Raw genomic sequence first — 21,051 nt, forward strand, 5'->3', positions numbered from 1 at the left:
CTGCCATTCACTCACTCTGTCTTTGTTTCATTCTCTCCTTCCTCAACACCCCATCTCACTCACTCGCTCTATCATTCGTGCTCTTTCCCCTTGCTCTTCATTTCATAGTGGAAACATGTTTTGAATGGAGCATTAGAAAATGAGGTTACATAAAATTAAAAATCTACTTATTGGAAACCAAAAATATCACAAGACTGAATGTAAGCCCTTTCTTCAATAAAAGGGATTTTTTAGGCACCCCCCAAAAAACACATAAAACACCACTAGTGCTAGAAGAATATTATACGAGCTTGAAGACAGAATTGGGCAAATTCATTTGCAATTGAAACTGAAGTTTGGTACTTATTCAGATATTATATACACTGTCAATTTTTAGCTGAGATTCTGAAGGAACGCAGAGATAAAATGGACTTAAAGTTTTGTCAGAAGTGGGATTCGAACCCACACCTCCAGGAGAGACTGCAGCCTTAACGCAGCGCCTTAGACCACTCGGCCATCCTGACCACATGTTGCTTGTCCATCTACATAGTGAGAAAGATAGTGTGAACAAAAAACAACACACATCTTAGGCCATGAGTTGCTATAGCAAGAAAAAAAACTCACTGCACTTTTCCAAAAGACAACCATATAAGCCCATGTGAGGGAAATAATCTGATTTTCTCCCTCAAGAAAAAAGAAGATTGAACACAGGTTTGTCAGAAGTGGGATTTGAACCCATGCCTCCAGAAGAGACAGCGACCTGAACGCAGCGCCTTAGACCACTGGGCCATCCTGACTTGCATTTGCAGCACCTTCCACAAGCCAGACAGCCATGCAAGTTTGGTACCGAAAAGGCACGCCCTCAATTTATTTATCCCATTATAAGCATTTCCAACAGATCTTTGAACAATCCATACAGAGCAGTACCTATGAAGAACTCTTTAGACCTTTAAAGCGTACAAAGAGAAAGTGCTATTCACCAGCCACTTGAACGGCCCAAAGCTGCTTTGAAATTGAGTCAACAGCCACATCTTGGCTGACTAAAGCAAATTCAACAAGGGATCTCAATGTCACAACATAGGGTGGAATATGCAAATCTAAGCAGCCCCTGATCACAGCCCTGAGGAAATTGCTGTAAGTGTGCTGGAGTCCAGCTGTCTACCAGGTGCTTGGCATTCTTCCAAATTTGCATGGCCTGGCTGGCCAGGGAATACAAGAGCATGACTCTTCTAGATGAGCTCTTACATGGGTCCTAAAATCATTTGGTAAGGATTGCACTTTATCAGCAAGACTTTGTACAACAGAAATATATGAGAAACCCAAGCTCTCTTGACTCTACGAGGACGGAATAACGTCCCAGGTGAAGACGAACAGATGCAACTTCCATCAGATGTTATCCTGATGAAGAAGATTATATCTCCAAAAGTCATGTCAGAAGTGGGATTCACACCCACGCCTCCAGAGGAGACTGTGGCCTAAACACAGCACCTTAGACCACTCGGCCATCCTGACAGTGAGGAGTCCGAAGAAATGTATAAAAGTCACTCAAAGTCAAAGTCAAAAGAAACTTTATTTCGATTGAATTTACAATCATAAAAGTACATTAAAAACAGATAATTACAACAATTTATAAAAGTTTCAATTTAAACATTTTTAGCTGGAGAATACATGACACTATGAATCAATGCATTAGGAAATCATATACAGTCTATACAGTGTCACTCTGTAAAGGGATGAGATAACAGGTTGTTCATACAGAACTGATTAGAGTCTTATGACACAGTAAGCAATAGTTGGGAATGAATTTTCAAGCATGCTTTAAGGAAGCAAGCTACAGATTTTGCGGCAGACGGGGTATTTAGATACTGAAGAGCCAAAAGAGCAGCTCTGCATCTTCTCAGACCAAATTGTCGGAGAAGAGGGACCAACCAGCGTTTACGCGGAGTCTCATAAAAATTGCAAAAAAAGGTTACATGCAAGGTAGACTGGCGGGTACATCCATCACAGGGGCAGCTGGCTAATTCGCGTGACCAATCAGAAGGCTCAGGAAGTGAAACAAGACGGTAGAATAAATCAAATCGGAACCTAGTTAAAACATATCTATCATAATTTGACAGGTAAAATGACAGATAAGGTTGGATGCCGTAGGAGGATTGTATCGTCGTTAAATGAACATTTGATTGTTTGCCGATTTCGGAACACATGCGTAAGTCTCTTAAATGGGCAACACACATATTCTTCAAAGTTTTTCTTGATATAGCCATTAGTGAGACAGGGTCAGTAAAAAATGTTGAACAATTCAGATCACTCAAGAATTTAGAAACATATAATAGCCAGGGAATCTTTTTCCAATAGGTCAACGTAAGACAATCAGTTATTAATGACCTAGTAAGGAGACATTGCTCCTGAGTCCAAATACGATGCCAAAGGAGAATCGGTTGGTATCTAATGATGTCAGTAAGATACTCCCAACCAAGCTCCATATGGATACCGTAAGTAGAAGCACTTCGGGGAAGGGCTAGTATGTATTTCAAAAAATCGTTTTCGATTATTTGGAGCTCATTAACGGGCGTGTGGCCCCATACCCCCGCTCCATAAGTGGCCACACTCATACATTTAGCTTGGTAAATTTTCAAAATTACAGCAGGGGCAGGCTTGCCCAACTTCCTTGAAAACGAAGTCAGAGCCGATGTTGTGCGCTGGAACTGCAGCTTCTTACTGGAAGTAGCAGGTTTCCAGGACAAATGATTATCAATAAGAATCCCCAGGTATGGATATGTTTTAGCAGTTTCTAACCTAGTCTTATCTATAAACAGAGGTTTGCATTTCTGGGCTTTCTTGCCAGTATACATGACAAAAGTCTTGGACTTATTTACTTTAAGTCCAAGAGAAAGCATGTATTGGCAGTACTTGTCCAGTTGAACCTGGAGCTGATTCGGCGTCCTTGCCAGAATGACAGAATCATCTGCATATAATAATGCAGGGATCGGCCGGGTGTTTATGCAGGGGAGGTCTTTGTTATCTACCAGCATCGCTTGCTCCAACCCGTTTGTATAGATGTTAAATAAGAATGGAGCAAGGACGCACCCCTGTCTAACGCCTTTTGCAATACCAAATGATTCCGAAAGCTCTCCATTGATGCCATATCTCACACATGCTTTTGCATCCGTGTAAAGCTCTCGGAGAAATTTCAGCAGTGCAGGATCTACGCCCAGGTTGCTCAAAATCTCCCACAACTTGGAATGAATTACGCAGTCAAATGCGGAACTCAAGTCCACATAGACCAGATAGAGATTACCGCCTTTGGCCCAGGCGTATTTGCCCATAAGCAGGGTCAGATTTAAGGCCTGTTCGACAGTACCCAATCCCTCCTGGAAACCGAACTGTAAGTCGGTTATGATCTTATTCTCCGAGGCCCAGTCCCGAAGACGTTCCAAGATTAGTCTTCCGGCGACCTTACCCAGAGAATCCAGGAGGGAAATGGGTCTGTAGCAGGCTGGGTTATCGCGGTCTCCCTTTTTGAATATGGGTAGAAGGACAGAAGAGGACCAGGAATCAATGAGGCCAATCTGAGAGACTGCGGACATAACCTGCGTAACGATTGGGGACCATAAGTCCAAATTACTCACAAAGATGTCAAGTGGCACGCCATCAGGGCCGGGGGCTTTACCAGTCTTAGAGGAAGTCAACGCAGCGGTCACCTCCACAAGGTCGAAGTGGAGGTCAATGGGATAGATATTATTATCGCATATAGGGGCTGCCTCCCCAGATCTGGAACTCTCGGTTGTTAGAGTAGGGTCCCCAAAAATCTGAGAGTAATGGGCTACCCATTTTTCGGCGGGTACTGCCACATCCAGATGGCGAGTGGCAGTCGCATCAGCTAGAAAAGGGGCCCTAACTGTTCGCCAAAACAAGGTGGTGTCCTTGTTTAATGTGCTCCGGTGCAATTGGGCCCAAAGGTTGTTTTTTATTTCCCATTTGCGGGTTTTTTGAGCCAACTTATAGTTTCTTCTTAGAGAGGCTATTAGGGACATGTCCCTAACTTGATTATGTAGAGCAATTTTTAGTGCACAAAGGGCTTTTCGGCAATGGGAATCAAACCACCCCCTGGAGTCCTTGTCGTGGATCTTGTGTTGGCGTGTAAGCTCTTGTCGTATAGTTTCTAAGATCTTGGCAAAGCTAGAGAGGATCAGCTGGGGAGATGATGTCTCCTCCAAACAGTGGTAAATTAAGGGAAGGGTTTTTTGAATAATATCGCTAATGACCTCTGTGGGGTTAATCTTTGACCATTTTACAGTGTAGCCGTTGATTTTGCCCATCTCCAGGGAATGCTGCATTAAAAGACTTGTTTTTGAACAAACTGGGGAGGGAATATTTAATATTATGGTGATGCTATTGGAGTAGTGATCGCTAGAGGGATCGGTACCAGTTATAAAGTTTCTTAAGCGGTTGTTTAAAGATTGGGAACACAATATAAAATCAATAATAGTAGAAAAACCTCTACCGTGAAAGGTCGGCTTAAACTCAGCATGGGGACTCACTAATTCGTTCGCAAATTCAAGTTCAAGAGCAAAAAGACAGTTATTTAGAGCAGCCCCGGTAGTACAATGTGCAAAGTGGGCCAGGGGGACATCATGCTCGTCTTGAAGCCCGCAGATACCTTTTTTGTATTGGTTACATAGGTAAACATTAAAATCCCCACCCCACACAACATGACATTGTATCTGCGGATTCTTAACTTTTTGGTCATGCAAATATGATGAAATTTCGAACAGAGATTTTACACAGTCAGCGGGTGAGGAATTATTATACATGTTAATAAAATAGAAACAAGAACTTTTGTCAGGAACTAATTTAAGAATTTGGAAAATTGAAGATATTGACGGGACTTCCATGGTCGTATAAGGAATTTGGTTAGAAATGTAGATAGCTAAACCACCCTTGGGTCTTCCATGAGCAGACGGAATGGCAGAAAAATGGAAGGTTTTGAACCCCAGGATGTGGATAGGGTCTAATGTCCAGGTTTCCTGAAGGCAGATTAGCTTATGCTTGTTGATCAAGTCGAGCCAAGACTGAAGGTGGGTCTTGGATCTAAGACCTGCTACATTCCAGTATAGGACTGGAAGATCCCAGGTTAATGGAAGAGTGGGACTTGAGATCTGGGAATCGTCAGAAGGACGTAAGGGTTGGGACTGAACTGGTGGGACAGGAAGGGAGGAAAAAAGTTTTGGGTCACAAAGTTGTGGAATGATGTGATGTTGACTCGGGATGAATCCTCGAGAGGAATTGCCTGAATATGACAGGGATCTTGATAAGTGGAAGGTGATGAGTGTGGAATCAAGGTTCGTGAAGGAGTGCAGGGCTCAATGAGAGTACCAGACAAGGATGGCAGAGTAAAACTAACCGTCAGCATTTTCTTGTGGATAGATTTGGGGTTAGTCAGTACGTCGTTGGTGCCATATTCTTTAGAGAAAGGGGTTGGTGGTCAGTCTACCATGTCCAGGCAATCATACCTGTTGGATAGCGGTAGACCTCCCCAGTTTGTAAAGTGCCCAGGTAGTGGATTAGTAGAACCGTAAACTGACCAGTGGTCTCGATCTCTGTTTCCACCCCAGTTCCCCACCCTAGTCCAAGACCACGGGGGACCGACATTGCGTCGAGAGGTTGGGGGGTAGAAATATGACAAATTATGAGTGGCTATCCCTTCAGTGGAGATATGATCTCCCCAGGAGCAAATATGCTCCACTGTGTTAGGATTGGCGAAATTTACTATGACGCAGTCACCCTGGGTGTTTTTGGGTTCATTACCTAGCCAGGGCACTCTGCGTACGGTGGTAAGTCTGTTGTCCAAGAAGTTTGGTAGGGGTCTATTTTTGGACAACCAGTAAATAACTTTGTTTTTTAGAGACCAAACTGGTTCGTCCTGATTTGGGGGGAGTTCCGGGACGCCTGTCATTATTACTACGTAGGGGGTTGCCTCGGGTGGGAGATGGATAGGGTGGCCCCTTCTCTTCTGATTATTCGGGATGGTATTAAAACCAACAGAGGTTTTAGGATGGGTAGGGGCAGGGGTAGGATGGGCAGGGGTGGGGGGGACAGAAAGTGGGATGGGTTTAGTAGATGATAGAGGCTTAGGATTGGTTAAAGGCTGGGACGGTATGGGATTAGAAGATTTGGGAGGTGCTTGTGGCTTAGTTGTGAGTGCTGATGGTTGTTTGTGGTTGGGTTTCTCTGGGGCCTTTTGATTATTAATATTGGTATTCGGTACAGTGGTACCGGGCTTTAACGTGTTTGTAGTATGAATAGTAGGCCTGCCTTGGGCCAAGTTGGGCTCTTTCATGTTACTCTTGTTTGAATTTAGGCCTAAGGACAGTTGGGTTAGTTGGGCCTGGACCGAGAGCAGAGCCTTTTCTATTGGTTCTAAATAGGACTTAAGTAGATCACCAATTCTGCTAAGCAGTAAACTGTCATTACTACAAATGTTAGTTGTAAGATTGCCATTTTCCATACCTCCTTCACTGTCATAGCTACTAGAGCTGGCACAACTACCATTCAAATTATCCGTGTTGGGATCCGCTGCATGTACGAAAGACAGGGAAGGAAGTTGGTAAGGAGTTGTGGGAGAGTGAGGAGTTTGTGGGGGGGGTGAGAAACAGAAGGAGTTGCAGAGATAGTTATGGGGGGAGAAGTAGTAATATGGTGAGACTTATTAATTTTCTGCTTCTTCGATTTTTTGGGGACTGCTCCTTCGCGTACGCCCCTAGCTGTAGTTGAGGAAGGTACAGCGTCTGTTTGGGTAGCAAAGATGGCTGGGGATTTTTCAAGTGAAAGATGGGATTCGGAAAGATCTAGAGACGCAGATAGGTCCACTGTGCGGGGAACAGTGTGCGTCTCTGCGTGAACTGCCAAGAGAGGGGGTAGCTCAACAGGACGCTGGGGAGTTTTTGCAATAGCTAGTAAGCCCAATGAAGAGCGTCTGGCGATAGCCAGGTCCTGTGAGACCCTCCGTTCCAGTAAGGTGATACCCTGGTTTATAGCCTCATTGGCTTTAGTTATGAATTGGTCTATTGGTCCAATGACCTCAGCAGCAGTTTGGGCCTGCTTCTTGACAGTATTCCTGGTAGTTCTCGGAGACATAATGCAATGCAATCTAAATCGTTGCGATACAAAGGTACAGAAAATCTAATATGAATTAAGAACTAACTACAGGGATCTGGTTGGCAGTAAACTCAATATCAACTAGAAAATGAAATAGAAAGCAAACTTAAATGGGGTGGCCCAGTCCAGTCTTGGCCGGTCTTGAACGGGCTTAAACGGGCCCGCCCTTGGCCCGGGCTTCGCCTCGCGCTTCGACCCACGCGCGTCCCGCGTTGCGGGTTGGCTTAGAGACTTTATAGGGAACCTGCAGGGGGGCGCGGCCGCCGGGGGAAGAGGCACCAGCTGGTAGTTGTGGAGGCTGCTGGTCCTCGCAGTCCCCTGGTGAAGGCAGGCGGTGATTTAAAGTTCAAGCGCACGCTGGGAGCGTGCAGGCAGACCGCCGAATGCGGTACAGCTCCCACCAGCGGCGCTGATTCCCAAACGGACCTTCCCAGGTGATTATGCACCCTCCGTGTGGAGCTAGAATCCTCCTTCCAGGTAAGCAGGGCAAGTGAGCGGCACCCGTGGAGCGGGTGTCGCGAACAGTAAATGCTGAGTGGTAGGGGGCGCGGCCGCCCGGGGAAGAGGCACCAGCTGATAGTTGTGGAGGCTGCTGGTCCTCGCAGTCCCCCGGTGAAGGCAGGCGGTGATTTAAAGTTCAAGCGCACGCTGGGAGCGTGCAGGCAGACCGCCGAATGCGGTACAGCTCCCACCAGCGGCGCTGATTCCCAAACGGACCTTCCCAGGTGATTATGCACCCTCCGTGTGCAGCTAGAATCCTCCTTCCAGGTAAGCAGGGCAAGTGAGCGGCACCCGCGGAGCGGGTGTCGCGAACAGTAAATGCTGAGTGGTAGGGGGCGCGGCCGCCGGGGGAAGAGGCACCAGCTGGTAGTTGTGGAGGCTGCTGGTCCTCGCAGTCCCCCGGTGAAGGCAGGCGGTGATTTAAAGTTCAAGCGCACGCTGGGAGCGTGCAGGCAGACCGCCGAATGCGGTACAGCTCCCACCAGCGGCGCTGATTCCCAAACGGACCTTCCCAGGTGATTATGCACCCTCCGTGTGGAGCTAGAATCCTCCTTCCAGGTAAGCAGGGCAAGTGAGCGAGTCACTCAGAAATTTCTGCGTCCATGAAAGCTTAAAATAATTTCAACCTTCAAACACAAGAGGCAACTTTTCGCACAGGACAATAAACACAGAAGATCGCATATGAAAGCATTTCATTTCACAGGTGTACTCTTTTTATGCTTTTAGAATACCTTATACCTCTCACCAGCTATTTAGGGTTCTGTATCCTACTCACAAAATGACCTTGCCTGCGACCTCTCTCTCTATACAAACAACTACTGCTAAGGAAGTAGGATGGCAGAAGGTGGGGCAGTTTATGCAAATTTATGCTGTCAATGTGCCTTGCAGATTCATGCAGAATGTCTAGATCCTTGCTGGAAACAAGAGAGCAGGCCTTGTTTCAGATCAACTGTCCCTAGAAAGGAACGTCTGAGCACATCCATTCTTTTGCTCTCTAGCCCCTGGCTTGGGACTCACCCTCACTGGCTGAGGAGTGAAGTTCTGCATACCAACGTTGCATAGAAGGTATGTTTGTGATTGGTTTGAGATGGGTGGGAGGTCAAGAGCACGGAAAAGCAAGTCACCTTCACTTCTAGTCTCCTCTTCTATGCCTACCTGGCATTCACTCACTCTGTCTTTGTTTCATTCTCTCCTTCCTCAACACCCCATCTCACTCACTCGCTCTATCATTCGTGCTCTTTCCCCTTGCTCTTCATTTCATAGTGGAAACATCTCTTGAATGGAGCATTAGAAAATTAGGTTACATAAAATTTAAAATCTACTTATTGGAAACCAAAAATATCACAAGACTGAATGTAAGCCATTTCTTCAATAAAAGGGATTTTTTAGGCACCCCCCAAAAAACACATGAAACACCACTAGTGCTAGAAGAATATTATACGAGCTTGAAGACAGAATTGGGCAAATTCATTTGCAGTGGAAACTGAAGTTTGGTACTTATTCAGATATTATATGCACTGCCAATTTTTAGCTGAGATTCTGAAGGAACGCAGAGACAAAATGGACTTAAAGTTTTGTCAGAAGTGGAATTCGAACCCACGCCTCCAGGAGAGACTGCGGCCTTAATGCAGCGCCTTAGACTGATAGAGCGCGCGAGGCCACCCGACCAATAGTTTTCGCCGTTTCCGGCTTCAGGGCCCATATACTTTTCAAATCACCATATACATCGATCAGGTGACTTCACGAGCTCTACCAAGTTGGTGTGTGTGTGTTCCCTGCTACCAATTTTCGGTGCACCCGACTTACCATCCACCGATGCGGGTGCCTAATGACCACAATGAATCAGGGAGCTAGCTGTAAGGAAAGGCAGCAAAATACAAACCCAACCAATAACATTCAAGTACTGTTTAAATGACCACGGACAACTGGAAGTTTTAAAATGTTTATCTAAAGTTCATTATTTTCTTGCATGAGGTACAATAAAACAAGGCAATCAATAACCAAGATAACGTAAATCACATAGGCATAAAGAAATAATGACAGAGTAATCATCAAAGTACTAATAAAATGTAACGAGAAAAGATACTATGCAAGTCAGTATTATCTAAACAGGGATAGCCTAAGTGTGAGTGACTATAGGAGAGCTTATAATGAATAACACGCTTCACTTAAGGTGAAGGGGCCTTTGAACAATCTAGGCAACGAAGTTCTAGACCATATCAGGAAATGACACACTGCTATGCAAAATATAATTTCTAACAAATGAGAAGACATAGGAATAAACTTATGGAAAATATAAATGACTTTCAATAGTTGCAGAAAGGCATGGAAAATATCACATATGCAATGTTGAACTTTATTAAAGCAAAAGTTAGAAATTCAGAAGGTGCAAGAATTTCAAGAGGTTCAGAGCAATATTTACCTAGAAAGGTGTGGAAACCAAACCCTGGCCACGGGTCGGTTAAGGACAGGAAACCCTCAAGGAAGGATACCCCTCAAGGACGGCAGGTGCAGAATGGACACCCAGGACAGGACAGGATACCCTCGGAATAGGAATCAGGACAGGACCCTCAGGACAGGACAGCAAACCCTCAGGACAGGACCCTCTTCAGGACAGGACCCTCTTCAGGACAGGACCGGAACCCACAGTTCGGAAGCAACGCCTGCGCTCCACCCGCTCTGCAGCTATCGATCAAGACCCCGATTGGGTCAGCGAACTCCCAGCTAAGTGCTTTGCCAGCACTTTAAGGTTCAGTAGAACCTCAGTCTATGGTCAAATTCGGACAGAGTGCTTGCAGCGCTCTGTATCTTCAGTCACCTATTGAGTGCGTTGGGTCAGTGACAGGTCAGCTAAACCAGACAAGTCGGACGGTTCACTAGGTGAACCCAGGGTAGATATACAGTTTGGGGACAGTGTACCACCCCCCAATGTTGCAAAGTGTCAAAATCCCTCAATTTGGATTGGTCCTAAGGTAGGATTTGGGTAACACACCAATCAGAACAGTCTATTTGTATGCCACATTAACATTTTCTGGTACCGCCTATTGAGATAGGGGTTCCCATGAGAGACTACACGGCAAGCAGCAATACATTTACATTGTAACATATAATAAGCCACATTCGCTGTTCTCGCAGGGCAGAGGTGACTTTCTCAGGAGCATCTTGCCCATCACTGCCAACTGGCGGTGTTCCATCTGTCAAGGTCCCTCGTGCTGCCGAATGTCGCACAGGCGCAGAAGGGACCTCAAATATGGCTCTCCTCTCACTCAGACCCCCATTTCCCGCGGTACATGAAAAGTAAGCGAAAACAAATTAATACATAATAATGTCATTATGAAAACACATCACAGGGTTTGTACTTTTAACTCATCATCAAGAAATAAACTTATTGCATCTAAATGTTAGCTACATTGATACGGGCACAAGAGCAGTGGCACGAGCAGTACCACATGATAAGCACAGCTATGAATTACGCATGCGCATAACTTTCCCTCCACTTCTGCAGACGCGTCAGGACACGTGAGTGTGGCTGACGCATGCGCAGTAACTAAAATACAAGCGGCGGCCATATTAGAGGACACGGATTAAATTCATTAGAAATACACATAGGCAAGCTTCGGGAACTTTGCCTAAACAGAATAAATGTTAGTAAAACATACATTTTGTTACCTTATTACACATAAACGAGGTTCTTGACTTCGGCAAGCCGCAAAATATGCGAAGCTTTGCTTCATCAAGACCACTCGGCCATCCTGACCACATGTTGCTTGTTCATCTACATAGTGAGAAAGATAGTGTGAAAGAAAAACACACATCTTAGGCCATGAGTGGCTATAGCAAGAAAAAAACTCACTGCACTTTTCCAAAAACACAACCATAGAAGCCCATGTGAGGGAATTGATCTGATTTTCTCCCTCAAGAAAAAAGAAGATTAAACACAGGTTTGTCAGAAGTGGGATTTGAAGCCACGCCTCCAGAAGAGACTGCGACCTGAATGCAGCGCCTTAGACCACTCGGCCATCCTGACTTGCATTTACAGCACCTTCCACAAGCCAGACAGCCATGCAAGTGGGGTACCGAAAAGGCATGCCCTCAATTTATTTATCCCATTATAAGCATTTCCAACAGATCTTAGAACAATCCATACAGAGCAGTACCTATGAAGAACTCTTTAGACCTTTAAAGCGTACAAAGAGAAAGTGCTATTCACCAGCCACTTGAACGGCCCAAAGCTGCTTTGAAATTGAGTCAACAGCCACATCTTGGCTGACTAAAGCAAATTCAACAAGGGATCTCAATGTCACAACATAGGGTGGAATACGCAAATCTAAGCAGCCCCTGATCACAGCCCTGAGGAAATTGCTGTAAGTGTGCTGGAGTCCAGCTGTCTACCAGGTGCTTGGCATTCTTCCAAATTTGCATGGCCTGTCTGGCCAGGGAATACAAGAGAATGACTCTTCTAGATGAGCTCTTACATGGGTCCTAAGCTCATTTGGTAAGGATTGCACTTTATCAGCAAGACTTTGTGCAACAGATATATATGAGAAACCCAAGTTCTCTTGACTAGACGAGGACGGAATAACGTCCCAGGTGAACACGAACAGATGCAACTTCCATCAGATGTTATCCTGATGAAGAAGATTATATCTCCAAAAGTCATGTCAGAAGTGGGATTCGAACCCACGCCTCCAGAGAAGACTGCGGTCTAAACACAGTGCCTTAGACCACTCGGCCATCCTGACAGTGAAGAGTCCTGAGAAATGTATAAAAGTCACTCAGAAATTTCTGAGTCCATGCAAGCTTGAAATAATTTCAACCTTCAAACACAAGGTGCAACTTTTTGCACAGGACAATAAACACAGAAGATCACATATGAAAGCATTTCATTTCACCGGTGTACTGTTTTTATGCTTTTAGAATACCTTATACCTCTCACCAGCTATTTAGGGTTCTGTATCCTACTCACAAAATTACCTTGCCTGCGACCTCTCTCTCTATACTCAAACAACTACTGCTCAGGAAGTAGGAAGGCAGAAGGTGGGGCAGTTTATGCAAATTTATGCTGTCAATGTGCCTTGCAGATTCATGCAGAATTTCTAGATCCTTGCTGGAAACAAGAGAGCAGGCCTTGTTTCAGATCAACTGTCCCTAGCAAGGAACGTCTGAGCACATCCATTCTTTTGCTCTCTAGCCCCTGGCTTGGGACTCACCCTCACTGGCTGAGGAGTGAAGTTCTGCATACCAACGTTGCATAGAAAGTATGTTTGTGATTGGTTTGATATGGGTGGGAGGTCAAGAGCAGGGAAAAGCAAGTCACCTTCACTTCTCGTCTCCTCTTCTATACCTACCTGCCGTTCACTCACTCTGTCTTTGTTTCACTCTCTCCTTCCTCAACACCCAATCTCACTCACTCGCTCTATCATTTGTGCTCTTTCCCCTCGCTCTTCATTTCATAGTGGAAACATCTCTTGAATGGAGCATTAGAAAATGAGGTTACATAAAATTAAAAATCTACTTATTGGAAACCAGAAATATCACAAGACTGAATGTAAGCCATTTCTTCAATAAAGGGGATTTTTTTAGGCACCCCCCAAAAAACACATAAAACACCACTAGAGCTAGAAGAATATTATACGAGCTTGAAGACAGAATTGGGCAAATTCATTTGCAGTTGAAACTGAAGTTTGGTACTTATTCAGATATTATATGCACTGCCAATTTTTAGCTGAGATTCTGAAGGAACGCAGAGACAAAATGGACTTAAAGTTTTGTCAGAAGTGGGATTCGAACCCATGCCTCCAGGAATGACTGCGGCCTTAACGCAGCGCCTTAGACCACTCGGCCATCCTGACCACATGTTGCTTGTCCATCTACATAGTGGGAAAGATAGTGTGAACAAAAAAAAACACACACATTAGGCCATGAGTGGCTATAGCAAGAAAAAAACTCACTGCACTTTTCCAAAAAGACAACCATATAAGCCCATGTGAGGGAAATGATCTGATTTTCTCCCTCAAGAAAAAATAAGATTAAACACAGGTTTGTCAGAAGAGGGATTTGAACCCACGCCTCCAGAAGAGACAGCGACCTGAACGCAGCGTCTTAGACCACTCGGCCATCCTGACTTGCATTAGCAGCACCTTCCACAAGCCAGACAGCCATGCAAGTGGGGTACCGAAAAGGCATTCCCTCAATTTATTTATCCGATTATAAGCATTTCCAACAGATCTTTGAACAATCCATACAGAGCAGTACCTATGAAGAACTCTTTAGACCTTTAAAGCGTACAAAGAGAAAGTGCTATTCACCAGCCACTTGAACGGCCCAAAGCTGCTTTGAAATTGAGTCAACAGCCACATCTTGGCTGACTAAAGCAAATTCAACAAGGGATCTCAATGTCACAACATAGGGTGGAATACGCAAATCTAAGCAGCCCCTCATCACAGCCCTGAGGAAATTGCTGTAAGTGTCCTGGAGTCCAGCTGTCTACCAGGTGCTTGGCATTCTTCCAAATTTGCATGGCCTGTCTGGCCAGGGAATACAAGAGCATGACTCTTCTAGATGAGCTCTTACATGGGTCATAAGCTCATTTGGTAAGGATTGCACTTTATCAGCAAGACTTTGTACAACAGAAATATATGAGAAACCCAAGCTCTCTTGACTAGACGAGGACGGAATAACGTCCCAGGTGAAGACGAACAGATGCAACTTCCATCAGATGTTATCCGGATGAAGAAGATTATATCTCCAAAAGTCATGTCAGAAGTGGGATTCGAACCCACGCCTCTAGAGGAGACTGTGGTCTAAACACAGCGCCTTAGACCACTCGGCCATCCGGACAGTGAAGAGTCCTAAAAAATGTATAAAAGTCACTCAGAAATTTCTGCATCTATGCACGCTTGAAATAATTTCAACCTTCAAACACAAGGTGCAACTTTTTGCACAGGACAATAAACACAGAAGATCACATATGAAAGCATTTCATTTCACAGGTGTACTGTTTTAATGCTTTTAGAATAACTTATACCTCTCACCAGCTATTTAGGGTTCTGTATCCTACTCACAAAATGACCTTGCCTGCGACCTCTCTCTCTATACTCAAACAACTACTGCTCAGGAAGTAGGAAGGCAGAAGGTGGGGCAGTTTATGCACATTTATGCTGTCAATGTGCCTTGCAGATTCATGCAGAATTTCTAGATCCTTGCTGGAAACAAGAGAGCAGGCCTTGTTTCAGATCAACTGTCCCTAGCAAGGAACGTCTGAGCACATCCATTCTTTTGCTCTCTAGCCCCTGGCTTGGGACTCACCCTCACTGGCTGAGGAGTGAAGTTCTGCATACCAACGTTGCATAGAAGGTATGTTTGTGATTGGTTTGAGATGGGTGGGAGGTCAAGAGCAGGGAAAAGCAAGTCACCTTCACTTCTAGTCTCCTTTTCTATGCCTACCTGCCGTTCACTCACTCTGTCTTTGTTTCATTCTCTCCTTCCTCAACACCCCATCTCACTCACTCGCTCTATCATTCGTACTCTTTCCCCTTGCTCTTCATTTCATAGTGGAAACATCTCTTGAATGGATCATTAGAAAATGAGGTTACATAAAATTAAAAATCTACTTATTGGAATCCAAAAATATTACAAGACTGAATGTAAGCCATTTCTTCAACAAAAGGGATTTTTTTAGGCACCCCCCAAAAAACACATAAAACAACATTAGTGCTAGAAGAATATTATACAAGCTTGAAGACAGAATTGGGCAAATTCATTTGCAGTTGAAACTGAAGTTTGGTACTTATTCAGATATTATATGCACTGCCAATTTTTAGCTGAGATTCTGAAGGAACGCAGAGACAAAATGGACTTAAAGTTTTGTCAGATGTGGGATTCGAACCCACGCCTCCAGGAGAGACTGCTGCCTTAATGCAGCGCCTTAGACCACTCGGCCATCCTGACCACATGTTGCTTGTTCATCTACATAGTGAGAAAGATAGTGTGAACAAAATAAAACACACATCTTAGGCCATGAGTGGCTATAGCAAGAAAAAAACTCACTGCACTTTTCCAAAAAGACAACCATATAAGCCCATGTGAGGGAAATGATCTGATTTTCTCCCTCAAGAAAAAAGAAGATTAAACACAGGTTTGTCAGAAGTGGGATTTGAACCCACGCCTCCAGAAGAGACTGCGACCTGAAGACAGCGCATTAGACCACTCGGCCATCCTGACTTGCAGTTGCGGCACCTTCCACAAGCCAGACAGCCATGCAAGTGGGGTACCGAAAAGGCATGCCCTCAATTTATTTATCCCATTATAAGCATTTCCAACAGATCTTTGAACAATCCATACAGAGCAGTACCTATGAAGAACTCTTTAGACCTTTAAAGCGTACAAAGAGAAAGTGTTATTCACCAGCCACTTGAATGGCCCAAAGCTGCTTTGAAATTGAGTCAACAGCCACATCTTGGCTGACTAAAGCAAATTCAACAAGGGATCTCAATGTCACAACATAGGGTGGAATACGCAAATCTAAGCAGCCCCTGATCACAGCCCTGAGGAAATTGCTGTAAGTGTGCTGGAGTCCAGCTGTCTACCAGGTGCTTGGCATTCTTCCAAATTTGCATGGCCTGTCTGGCCAGGGAATACAAGAGAATGAGTCTTCTAGATGAGCTCTTACATGGGTCCCAAGCTCATTTGGTAAGGATTGCACTTTATCAGCAAGACTTTGTAAAACAGAAATATATGAGAAACCCAAGCTCTCTTGACTAGACGAGGACGGAATAACGTCCCAGGTGAAGACAATCAGATGCAACTTCCATCAGATGTTATCCTGATGAAGAAGATTATATCTCCAAAAGTCATGTCAGAAATGGGATTCAAACCCACGCCTCCAGAGGAGACTGCGGCCTAAACACAGCGCCTTAGACCACTCGGCCATCCTGACAGTGAAGAGTCCTAAGAAGTGTATAAAAGTCACTCAGAAATTTCTGCGTCCATGCAAGCTTGAAATAATTTCAACCTTCAAACACAAGGTGCAACTTTTTGCACAGGACAATAAACACAGAAGATCACATATGAAAGCATTTCATTTCACATGTGTACTGTTTTTATGCTTTTAGAATAACTTATACCTCTCACCAGCTATTTAGGGTTCTGTATCCTACTCACAAAATTATCTTGCCTGCGACCTCTCTCTCTATACTCAAACAACTACTGCTCAGGAAGTAGGAAGGGAGAAGGTGGGGCAGTTTATGCACATTTATGCTGTCAATGTGCCTTGCAGATTCATGCAAAATTTCAAGATCCTTGATGGTAACAAGAGAGCAGGCCTTGTTTCAGATCAACTGTCCCTAGCAAGGAACGTCTGAGCACATCCATTCTTTTGCTCTCTAGCCCCTGGCTTGGGACTCACCCTCACTGGCTGAGGAGTGAAGTTCTGCATACCAACGTTGCATAGAAGGTATGTTTGTGATTGGTTTGAGATGGGTGGGAGGTCAAGAGCAGGGAAAAGCAAGTCACCTTCACTTCTAGTCTCCTCTTCTATGCCTACCTGCCGTTCACCCACTCTGTCTTTGTTTCACTCTCTCCTTCTTCAACACCCCATCTCACTCACTCGCTCTATCATTTGCGCTCTTTCCCCTTGCTCTTCATTTCATAGTGGAAACATCGCTTGAATGGAGCATTAGAAAATGAGGTTACATAAAATTAAAAATCTACTTATTGGAAACCAAAAATATCACAAGACTGAATGTAAGCCATTTCTTCAATAAAAGGGATTTTTTAGGCACCCCCCCAAAAACACATAAAACACCACCAGTGCTAGAAGAATATTATACGAGCTTGAAGACAGAATTGGGCAAATTCATTTGCAGTTGGTACTTATTCAGATATTATATGCACTGCCAATTTTTAGCTGAGATTCTGAAGGAACGCAGAGACAAAATGGACTTAATGTTTTGTCAGAAGTGGGATTCGAACCCATGCTTCCAGGAATGACTGCGGCCTTAATGCAGCGCCTTAGACCACTCGGCCATCCTGACCACATGTTGCTTGTCCATCTACATAGTGGGAAAGATAGTGTGAACAAAAAAAACACACACATTAGGCCATGAGTGGCTATAGCAAGAAAAAAACTCACTGCACTTTTCCAAAAAGACAACCATATAAGCCCATGTGAGGGAAATGATCTGATTTTCTCCCTCAAGAAAAAATAAGATTAAACACAGGTTTGTCAGAAGTGGGATTTGAACCCACGCCTCCAGAAGAGACAGCGACCTGAACGCAGCGTCTTAGACCACTCAGCCATCCTGACTTGCATTAGCAGCACCTTCCACAAGCCAGACAGCCATGCAAGTGGGGTACCGAAAAGGCATTCCCTCAATTTATTTATCCGATTATAAGCATTTCCAACAGATCTTTGAACAATCCATACAGAGCAGTACCTATGAAGAACGCTTTAGACCTTTAAAGCGTACAAAGAGAAAGTGCTATTCACCAGCCACTTGAACGGCCCAAAGCTGCTTTGAAATTGAGTCAACAGCCACATCTTGGCTGACTAAAGCAAATTCAACAAGGGATCTCAATGTCACAACATAGGGTGGAATACGCAAATCTAAGCAGCCCCTCATCACAGCCCTGAGGAAATTGCTGTAAGTGTCCTGGAGTCCAGCTGTCTACCAGGTGCTTGGCATTCTTCCAAATTTGCATGGCCTGTCTGGCCAGGGAATACAAGAGCATGACTCTTCTAGATGAGCTCTTACATGGGTCATAAGCTCATTTGGTAAGGATTGCACTTTATCAGCAAGACTTTGTACAACAGAAATATATGAGAAACCCAAGCTCTCTTGACTAGACGAGGACGGAATAACGTCCCAGGTGAAGACGAACAGATGCAACTTCCATCAGATGTTATCCGGATGAAGAAGATTATATCTCCAAAAGTCATGTCAGAAGTGGGATTCGAACCCACGCCTCTAGAGGAGACTGTGGTCTAAACACAGCGCCTTAGACCACTCGGCCATCCGGACAGTGAAGAGTCCTAAAAAATGTATAAAAGTCACTCAGAAATTTCTGCGTCTATGCACGCTTGAAATAATTTCAACCTTCAAACACAAGGTGCAACTTTTTGCACAGGACAATAAACACAGAAGATCACATATGAAAGCATTTCATTTCACAGGTGTACTGTTTTAATGCTTTTAGAATAACTTATACCTCTCACCAGCTATTTAGGGTTCTGTATCCTACTCACAAAATGACCTTGCCTGCGACCTCTCTCTCTATACTCAAACAACTACTGCTCAGGAAGTAGGAAGGCAGAAGGTGGGGCAGTTTATGCACATTTATGCTGTCAATGTGCCTTGCAGATTCATGCAGAATTTCTAGATCCTTGCTGGAAACAAGAGAGCAGGCCTTGTTTCAGATCAACTGTCCCTAGCAAGGAACGTCTGAGCACATCCATTCTTTTGCTCTCTAGCCCCTGGCTTGGGACTCACCCTCACTGGCTGAGGAGTGAAGTTCTGCATACCAACGTTGCATAGAAGGTATGTTTGTGATTGGTTTGAGATGGGTGGGAGGTCAAGAGCAGGGAAAAGCAAGTCACCTTCACTTCTAGTCTCCTTTTCTATGCCTACCTGCCGTTCACTCACTCTGTCTTTGTTTCATTCTCTCCTTCCTCAACACCCCATCTCACTCACTCGCTCTATCATTCGTACTCTTTCCCCTTGCTCTTCATTTCATAGTGGAAACATCTCTTGAATGGATCATTAGAAAATGAGGTTACATAAAATTAAAAATCTACTTATTGGAATCCAAAAATATTACAAGACTGAATGTAAGCCATTTCTTCAACAAAAGGGATTTTTTTAGGCACCCCCCAAAAAACACATAAAACAACATTAGTGCTAGAAGAATATTATACAAGCTTGAAGACAGAATTGGGCAAATTCATTTGCAGTTGAAACTGAAGTTTGGTACTTATTCAGATATTATATGCACTGCCAATTTTTAGCTGAGATTCTGAAGGAACGCAGAGACAAAATGGACTTCAACACAAACGTCAACACAAACTTGGCATCAAGAAGGCCTCATGGTTCAACGATGACCTCAAGAAGTCCAAGAAACTGTGCCGATCCCTTGAAAAGGCCTGGAAAAAAGACCCATCCACCAGCACCAAGGACGCCTTCAAAAGCGCCATCCGTACTCACCACCAACTGATCCGAAAAGCCAAGAAAACAGCATTCAAGGATCGACTTGACAACAACGCCCACAATAGCAAGGAACTTTTCAACATCGTCAAGGAATTTTCCAACCCCTCGGCCAACTCCAACGACATCACCCCCTCTCAAACCCTCTGCGATTCCCTAGCCTCTTTTTTCCACAACAAGATTGCTGACATCCACAACAGCTTTGACAACCAACCCGGAAGCCAACCCACCCTACCATCAGCTGACCATCTTCCCCCCGTTAACACCCTTAACGCCTGGAACCCAATCTCCACTGAGGACACCATCCGCCTGATGAATTCCATCCACTCTGGATCCCCCACAGACCCATGCCCTCACCACATCTTCAACAAAGCAGACTCCGTCATAGCTCCGCACCTCCGAGACGTCATCAACTGCTCCTTCAACTCCGCTACCTTCCCAGAAGACTGGAAACACGCTGAACTCACCGCCCTTCTGAAAAAACCAACAGCAGACCCCACCGAACTCAAAAACTACCGCCCCATCTCGCTTCTTCCATTCCCGGCCAAAGTCATCGAGAAAGCTGTCAACAACCAGCTCGCCGCCTTCCTCGAAGCCAACAAATCACTCGACCCCTCACAATCTGGCTTCCGAACCAAACACAGCACTGAGACCGCCCTCATCGCAGCAACAGACGACATTCGAACTCTACTGGACAATGGAGACACAGTCGCCCTCATCCTCCTCGACCTCTCTGCAGCCTTCGACACAGTCTGCCACAGCACCCTGTTACAACGCCTCAGAAACATCGGAATCCAAGGAAAGGCACTGGAATGGATCACCTCGTTCCTCACCGGAAGAACCCAGAGAGTACGCCTCCCACCATTCAAGTCCGAGGCCTCTGAAATCATCTGCGGCGTACCACAAGGATCCTCACTCAGTCCCACCCTCTTCAACGTATACATGAGCCCCCTCGCGGCTATCGCCCGCCAACACAACCTCAACATCATCTCTTACGCGGATGACACTCAACTGATACTATCTCTCACCAAGGACCCCAGCACCGCCAAAAATAACCTACACGAAGGAATGAAAGAAGTCGCCGAATGGATGAAACAAAGCCGTCTGAAACTGAACTCAGACAAAACAGAAGTCCTCATCTTAGGTACATCCCCCTCTGCATGGGACGACTCCTGGTGGCCGGAAGCCCTCGGAAATGCACCCATCCCGACAG

The 21,051-nt window shown here is 44.9% G+C and overlaps 6 non-coding genes across 6 annotated transcripts; all 6 read right to left on the bottom strand.

Annotated features, from left to right (window-relative positions):
• Positions 1–420: 420 nt before the first annotated feature.
• TRNAL-AAG (transfer RNA leucine (anticodon AAG)) lies at positions 421–503 on the bottom strand. The gene has a single exon. It is a non-coding gene; the product is annotated as a tRNA-Leu (tRNA).
• Positions 504–12,297: 11,794 nt separating this feature from the next.
• Positions 12,298–12,380, bottom strand: TRNAL-UAG (transfer RNA leucine (anticodon UAG)). The gene has a single exon. It is a non-coding gene; the product is annotated as a tRNA-Leu (tRNA).
• A 1,027-nt stretch (positions 12,381–13,407) lies between these two features.
• On the bottom strand, positions 13,408–13,490 carry TRNAL-AAG (transfer RNA leucine (anticodon AAG)). The gene has a single exon. It is a non-coding gene; the product is annotated as a tRNA-Leu (tRNA).
• Positions 13,491–14,395: 905 nt separating this feature from the next.
• On the bottom strand, positions 14,396–14,478 carry TRNAL-UAG (transfer RNA leucine (anticodon UAG)). The gene has a single exon. It is a non-coding gene; the product is annotated as a tRNA-Leu (tRNA).
• Positions 14,479–16,493: 2,015 nt separating this feature from the next.
• TRNAL-UAG (transfer RNA leucine (anticodon UAG)) lies at positions 16,494–16,576 on the bottom strand. Its single transcript has one exon. It is a non-coding gene; the product is annotated as a tRNA-Leu (tRNA).
• Positions 16,577–18,576: 2,000 nt separating this feature from the next.
• On the bottom strand, positions 18,577–18,659 carry TRNAL-UAG (transfer RNA leucine (anticodon UAG)). The gene has a single exon. It is a non-coding gene; the product is annotated as a tRNA-Leu (tRNA).
• Positions 18,660–21,051: the final 2,392 nt, after the last annotated feature.

Source organism: Lissotriton helveticus, chromosome 8 (genome assembly GCF_964261635.1).
Source record: "Lissotriton helveticus chromosome 8, aLisHel1.1, whole genome shotgun sequence".
Taxonomy (NCBI): domain Eukaryota; kingdom Metazoa; phylum Chordata; class Amphibia; order Caudata; family Salamandridae; genus Lissotriton; species Lissotriton helveticus.